At 37.2% G+C, this 8313-nt stretch overlaps 1 pseudogene; it reads right to left on the bottom strand.

Annotated features, from left to right (window-relative positions):
* The window catches only part of LOC135214635 (uncharacterized), an 81823-nt pseudogene that overhangs the window by 31389 nt on the left and 42121 nt on the right, over nucleotides 1-8313 (bottom strand).

The following is an 8313-nucleotide window of genomic DNA, read 5'->3' as shown; positions in this document are numbered from 1 at the left end:
TGGAACCTTACCTTTCAAGTGAGGCGATCTCTGAAAGTGGCGACATGGGAGGAGTACAAATGGCAGAAAACATGAACATCTAACTTTATGAAACACATTAAAAAATGGCAGAAAACATTAACACCTAACTTTACAAAAAACTTAAAATTTTTTTTTTTTTTTCTGATATTTACATTTTATTTTTTTACTTATTTAGACTTTACATTTATTTATTTATTTATTTTTTTACAAAATTTCAATTTCTTCTCCACTTTCAACATTGTTTTTTCATATCACTTGAATCTTCCTGTTTGCTTACTACTAAACAGGCCTCTTTAAAATATAACTATCCAATAAGATTGCTTCCGCCTGCTTTTCACAATGTTCCTGAAACGACTCTGGCAAACGCCATCGAACTGCGCAAGCATACGACCTGTGTAAGCCTTTTCGGGTGTCTCTTTTCTACAAATGATTGCACCTTATGAAAAGCAGCTAGAGCATCCTTAATTTTTGCCGTTGTCATAAGGGTCGTCCTCCTCCTCCTCCTCGCCGCTGCTAGAGAATTCTTCTTGAATGACATTATGTTGCATGGCCTCCAACTCCTTCAGGTCATCCGTCGTAAGCTCCTCTTGGTGCTCCTCCGAGAAGATCATTGATGTCGTCCTCGTCACTGACCAACCCCATGGACTTGCCGAGTGCAACAATCTCGTCAAGATCTGGTTGCAAAACAGTTTCAGGATCGTCAACTGTTTCTGAATCTGCATCAGCTTCGCCCATGTTGAATCCCTTGAAGTCTCGGGCGATACGGCATCAGGCCAGAGTTTCCCTCCAGGAAGAATTCAAGATTCACCTCAAAACCTCCTGCCAAGCTTGATCGATGAGTCAGATGCATATGACGACATCGAAATGCTCCTTCCAAAACTCACGCAAGGTGAGGTTTGTGGTATCGGTGATGTCAAAACATCTCTTGAAAAGATGTTTTGTATACAGCTTCTTGAAGTTTGATATCACTTGCTGGTCCATGGGCTGGAGGAGAGGGGTGGTGTTAGGTGGAAAATAAAGAACCTTGATGAAAGAATACTCCACTAGGATATCTTCCTCGAGGCCAAGAGGGTGAGCAGGGGCATTGTCCAACAACAGCAGGCATTTCAGAGGGAGGCACCGCTCTTCCAAGAATTTCTTCACTGTCGGGCAGAAACACAAATTTACCCACTCAGTGAACAAAAAGTCTCGTTACCCAGGCTTTTGCATTAGCCCTCCACATCACTGGAAGCTTTTCCTTTAGCACTCTGTGGCTTGAAGGCTCAAGGAGTCTCGGAATGATACAACTAGGGGCTTAACCTTACAATCCCCATTGGCATTGGAACAAAGTGTGAGCGTAAGCCTGTCTTTCATAGGGCTTATGCCCAGGTAGCTTATTCTCTTCCCTGCGTGATGTTACATCTGACGAGGCATTTTTTTTTCAAAAAGGCCAGTCTCGTCACAGTTGAAGACTTGCCGAGAACTGTAGCCTTCGTTGATCATCATCTCGTCAAACGTCTTAATAAAGGCTTCGGCCGCTTTTGTGTTCGTGTTGGCAGCCTCCTCATGCCGCACCACCAAATGGATGCCAGTCCGTTTACGGAATTAATCAAACCACCCCCGAGAAGCCTTGAAGTCTGGGGTTGCCGTCGATGTCCCTTCTCAGTCGTCTTCGGCCTGGGTAAATCAGATCACCGAAAATAGCACTGGCCTTCTGGCAGATTGCCGTCTCGGTTCTCGTATCGCCAACGATTTCTTTGTCTTTAATCCATACAAGAAGCAGCCTCTCCATCTCATCATGCCAAGTGGCTCCTCTTGTTGGACAAAATAGTCATGCCCTTGGAAGGTGTAGCTGCTTTGATGGCTTCCTTCTGCTTAAGGATGGTGCCTATTGTCGACGGATTTCGGCCGTATTCCTTAGCTATCACACTCAACCGCATGCCAGCTTCATACTTTTAATTATCTCCATCTTTGTCTCCATGAAAAAGCATCCTCTTCTTTTCCGTGAACTTCAGCAACATTCTTGGGACCCATGGCTAATTAAGTTAATTAAGTTCACACACAACACGATAAAGTAACTTGCTACGAAGAAAGCGAAATCACTAACACGAATTTACGTTAACAAACAAAATCTATGTAAATGAACGAATTCCACGAGTGTATGATAACGCTGATGCGACAAAATGGTCGAAGGACACTTTTGCGCAGAGGCATGATGGGACAGATGCTGACCAATAGGAGAGCAGGATCTTACGGCAGTGAGAGGATGGTGGCGAGTCTACTCAGTTGGCTGTGCGTGAGTTTTAAAATTGTTCTCGGCGGTCCAGGTGAATCTCAGACTTTACCCTTTCGCAACCTGAATTATTTTTGTATGCAGAAGCAAAAAATATCTTCGTCTTTGCTTTCGTAACTTGGATTTTTCGTATATATAGGTTCCACTGTATATATATATGTAAAAATGTTTCAACATAAAGCACAAAACAGAAAGCAAATGGCAATTAAGCTGGGAAGTACAGATAACTTCACACAATGGCAGTTAACAGCAAATGGAGTGCAAACAGATGACCAGGCTGGGCTTCTCCCAAATGTTAGTAGTTAACGACCTTGTCTGACAGTCAAATGGCCATTCCAGCTCACAACCGCAAGCTAAATCCTATGTAAAGACCAAAGGTTTGGGTTTTCTTTGTGTAGGAACAATTATAAATGAGAATAGCGTAAAATAAAAATTTAAATATCATATGCGTAATGATACTAATGAAAACAACCTGTAGCTAATTCACAGGTGCCAGCGAAATTGTTTGTGCATTTGCATGTACTTTACACACAATCACAGTTATAATTTTGGCTGTAAAAATAAAAGGTTTAAAGATACAGTATAAATATAAGAGAAAAGCATAAAATATAAATAGAAAATATCATAAGCTTAACAACACAAACAAAAACAAGATGTAGCAAGTTCACTGGCACCAGTGAATGAGTTTGTGCGTACTCAAAACAACACACGATTGCATTGAACTTTTTGGTTGTAAAAATAAAAAATGAGAAAATACTGTAAAAATATAAATGAAAATAACATAAAATATAAACTTAAAAATCATAAGCATAACAACATGAACCAAAACAAGCTGTACCAAGTTCACTGAAGCCAGCAAATAAATAAATGTGCGTTGTATATACATATGTGCCCTATGCACACAATTGCAATTTTTATTTGGTTTGTAAAAATAAAAAATTCGAAAATTCAGTAAATATATAAATGAGAATAGCATAAAATATTATTCCAAGATGAAGAAGCTGGGAATCCTGACAGCCCTTTACCTCAAGATATAAATGTGCTTAGCTGCAAATTCCAGCTCTTCACTTTGGAAGTGGCAATGATGAACTTTGTGGATTACCATTCATTTTGCCTGTGCTTCATTAAAATTTTGCTTGGTTTTTATTTCCTTTTTCCTTATTAACCACCTTGTACTAATTTACAGGGAATTTGATAGGATAATGTGCTTAACTGTTGGGTTACAGTGTAGTCTAACCTAACCCAGTCTATAATCCGCCAAAATTACTAATCCAACACCCTGCCTGTCCCCATGATGCTGGATTAGTTAAGTTCAACCAGTATTACAACAAAAAAACATGAGATCCACAAAGTGCTTCACTCGTGTCATACCCACTCCCTTGCATAAGGGTGCATCCATGGATTCATGGGAAGAGAAACTTGAATATGACCCCACACCCCACACAAAAAACCCTCAATAAATACTGTCTGACAATATTAGACAATTAAATTTTTCTGCTAAAAACACCTGTAAGAACAAACTCCAAAGTCCAAACCTAAACTCAAAGCTGTTATACAACAGCTGATATTAGCACTACGTACTGTCAAATCTGAAAATGTCACCATCTAATCTCCTCCTCTTATTTTCTTTTATGCTACTGATGGTGAAACTGTGGGATTCACAACTGCCTATATCCTACAGATGGGTTGGGTAGTTTTTGCATAATTACTATACGTGATTTGTGAATAATAAAACTACAAAATAAGGGAAATATTTTCAAAATTCAGAATTGGGGTTTTTTCCCCATTAATATTTCAAAATAAAGGCAAATACAATCTGATAAATTAACTAACCCGTGCAATAATGTGGCCCATATGTTTGAACATATATTGAACTAATAATCTATTTGCAGTAGGAAGTCTGTCATCAGCTGTCGCATTGCTTCTGCTCGTTCCCCTGGATTAGGAAATCATGGCAACATCTTCAAAGTGTGGCATCATATCTACAGTTAGCACCGGTTCTGGTAGTTCCCTGTCGAAAAAATTAAAATGTACTAAATGCTAAAAAGTACTAACACTTTGTTCATGCTATCACCATTCAAATTAATTTTACAATAAAATTAAACAGTTTACAAATGACAAAACATTAAGCCTTCAGCCTTCAGAATGCCACAAGATCTGGTGTGGCACTCAGAAGATTGGGTGGTGCTGGTGGATGACTTTACAAGTGGACGACTTTTCCAGAGATCCCTTGGGAACTATTATATCCATTAATAATCTTTGCAGTTCAGTTCATGTCAACAACTTCAGTTATGTAATCCAGTTCCCATTACCTTGGGACTGTGATAATATAAAATAGGTAATCCATGGAACTGTTTTCAAAATCAATAAAATATTTCCTAGTCAGCAGCATCAATATAACATCTGGAATGTATTGGGAATTATTTAACTCCTTGAACCCACAAAAGCAGATGCAGCTAAAAGGAGAACAATCACAATAATAAGTGTAAATACATCTTTAAAAAATGGGGCCAATTTTTTGTTGTTTATAAACAAGAAAAACTGAGATATACATATATGTACATACATATTCAATGGAAAGGAACCTATTGTAATTTGCTTAGATTTTACTGTAATTTTCACTGTATTTTCTCAAATACAATTTTACCATGGCTCTAGTAAGTACTAATGTTTTGATTTTAGTTTAGCTAGGCTAGCCCATTTCCTTGAAATGATTTTAAACAATGCTGTATACTAGTAACATGCATAATCATGGACAACTCTTGCTTTTCTGGGTCGACCTGTGTTCGCCGGTGAAAAGGATCCTGCTATCCACTTTTCTAGTATAAACAGGTTTTCAAATATACCAGAGAAGAAAGCTAGCGTGGTATGCTGAGGTTACTACCCTCCCTCGCGCAAGCACCTAAGGGTGTCGGGTATAAAGTACAAGGCGAGCGGAAGCCACTATTCACAGGTCTCCTACCAACTAGAGGTTTCCTTTCCAAATTCCCTCTCATGGGGAGAGCCGACCCAACGGCTACTATTTCCCTCTCTCTCTCGCTACTGCTACTACTACCTGACCCGAGCGCCATCTTCAATCCTGTTTTTAGATTTCGTGAGACTACGCCGCGTTTTTTGCTTGCTCGTACCTTTTCGCATATCTAAGTGCTTTTTTGCGATGACTTCAGCTGAGATGTCCACCACACCAAAGTTGAGTACCCCAATTTATTTCTGTTTTTCAATAAATTATATGGTTGCTGGACTTCATTTATTAGCTTCGGCCCTGTAGAAAGTATTGCGGGAAAAGTGGAGTCCCCTCACCATTTTGGTATCAGGAGCAAGAACGCGTGGAATTTAGGTACGATGTTTCAGTTTAAATAAGAATAAATCCAATGGTTTTTGCTTATAAAAGTACCTAATTCTTGTGTTCTAATGTATTTTTCTTACTATTATTGGTTTATGTCATAGAAATATCGAACGCGTTCACGACATAGCTGGGGCAAGTCTGGGGACTAGACTAAGAACGTTCACATCCCCCCCTCCCCAATTCGTGAACGCGTCCGAGTGATCTTGACATAACGGTAATATTATCACATAACGGTAATATTATCATCATCATTGACAGACCACGCAGTCTATTATTTATGGTAGGAGAGAGAGAGAGAAAGAGTTAGTAACTCGTTCCCTTCTCACCAATGTAATTTGCATGAATTATTATTAATTTTGTAAATAAAATATATGCAAATATGTATACCTATTCATTATTCACTGAAGAGGTGGGAGAGTTGCCACCCATCAGTTCAGCCCAACTATATTAACCCTTAAACGCCGAATGGACGTATTAAACGTCGAGTCAAAATGTCTCCCGTATGCCGAATGGACGTACCATACGTCGACTCAAAATTTTTTTTTTTTAAATTAAACGCGGAAAAAATACTTATAGGCCTAACAGCCGAAAACTTTTGAATCACGCGCCTTGGCGGATGCTGGGAGTTCATGGATCAAGGTGTTGTTTTGTTTACAATCGTTACGCAGGTGCGCAAGCGTGAATTTCTTTCTTGCCGCACTAAAAAGTATCTGTGACACATCTCAGAAATTATTTCGTCACTTTGACATAATTTTTGTACCATTTTAAATTAGCCGTTTACATGGAGTATTATATATGAAAATGTGCGCATTTTTATGAAGAATACAACAGAAATATACTCATGATTGTAGCTTTTATCAGTTTTGAGATATTTTCATATAAATAACGATAATTGCCAAAATTTCAACCTTCGGTCAAAAAACGCAATTGTAAGCTAAAACTCTTATATTTTAGTAATATTCAATCGTTTACCTTAATTTTGCAACTAATTGGAAGTCTCTAGCACAATATTTCGATTTATGGTGAATTTATTAAAAAAATTTCCTTACGTCCGCGCGGTAACTCTTCCGAAAAAAATCATACATGCGATTGTGGTAATGTTTGCACCATTTTAAAATTAGCCGTTACATAAAGTTTTATATATGGAAATGTGCGCAATTTCATGCACAATACAACTAAAAACAAACCCATGGTTGTAGCTTTTATCAATTTTGAAATATTTTCATATAAAAAATGATAAGTGACAAATTTTCAACCTTCGGTCAACTTTGACTCTACCGAAATGGTCGAAAAACGCAATTGTAAGCTAAAACGCTTATATTCTAGTAATATTCAAGCATTTACCTTCATTTTGCAACAAATTGGAAGTCTCTAGCACAATATTTCGATTTATGGTGAATTTATGAAAATAATAACATTTTCTTTACTCCGCGTGGTAACTCTTCCGAAAAAATCATACGTGCGATTGTGGTAATGTTTGCACCATTTTAAATTAGCCGTTACATAAGTTTATATATGAAAATGTGCGGAAATTTTATGTAGAATACAACAAAAAATAATTGAAGGTTGTAGCTTTTCTCATTTTTGAAATATTTGCATATAAATCACGATAAATAGAAAAAAAACCACGTTCGGTCAACTTTGACTCTACCGAAATGGTCGAAAAACGCAATTGTAAGCTAAAACTCTTACAGTCTAGTAATATTCAGTCATTTATCTTCATCTTGAAACAAATTTGAAGTCTCTAGCTCAATATTTAGATTTATGGTGAATTTAAAAAAAAAAAACTTTCCTTCCTCCGCACGCGGATTCTCTGCCACAAATCTCCGAATTGCGTACGTCCCATTCTCGGAATATTTGCTCCGTTTCATATTAGGCATTTCATAGAGTGTTACATATGAAAATGCGCGCAATTTCATGTAGAATAAAACGAAAAATATTTGAAGGTTGTATCTTTTCTTATTTCCGAAATAACTGCATATAAAAAAATATATATATAAAAAAAAATCAACATTCGGTCAACTTTAACTCGTCAGATATGGTCGAAAACCACATTTGTAAGCTAATACTCTTACAGTATAGTAATATTCAATCATTTGTCTTCACTTTGAAAGAAATTGGAAGTCTCTAGGACAATATTTAGATTTATGGGAAATTTTTGAAAAAATATTTGTTTACGTCCGCACGTTACGATTTCATGCATTATTTTGTGATAATATTTTCTCTGTGTTGCTTTATCGTTTACAATGTGTTATATACCAAAATGATCACAATTTAGTGTACATTACACGAAAAAAGAAAAAAAAGTAACTTGTTACCTTTAACCGTTTTGCGCACAGCGCGATTTGAATACAATTATATATGAAATTTTGTTTTTGCGCTATCTTATATCGCATTATTTATATATGATAATGATAATTTTTTTCATTTTTGATGGTTGCATACTAAACTTCAGCCAATGACAAAAAAAGGAGCCAAAAATGAACTCTTAATCTTGAAAACTAAGCGTGCTGTGATTTTTGAAAAAATATGTTTTTTCCGCTTCCGTGCTCACTCCGAAACACCTCCGGCACACGGGAGACATTTTTTTTTTTACCGCTTCGGCGTTTAGGGTTAATAATGGTAGGCTAACTGTCCTTAACTGAGTGGAATTTATCCTCCTGGCCAGTCTGAA

The sequence above is a fragment of the Macrobrachium nipponense genome, chromosome 46 (genome assembly GCF_015104395.2).
Source record: "Macrobrachium nipponense isolate FS-2020 chromosome 46, ASM1510439v2, whole genome shotgun sequence".
NCBI lineage: Eukaryota > Metazoa > Arthropoda > Malacostraca > Decapoda > Palaemonidae > Macrobrachium > Macrobrachium nipponense.
Note: the sequence above shows the minus strand (reverse complement) of the source record. Positions and strands in the feature narration are given on the sequence as shown.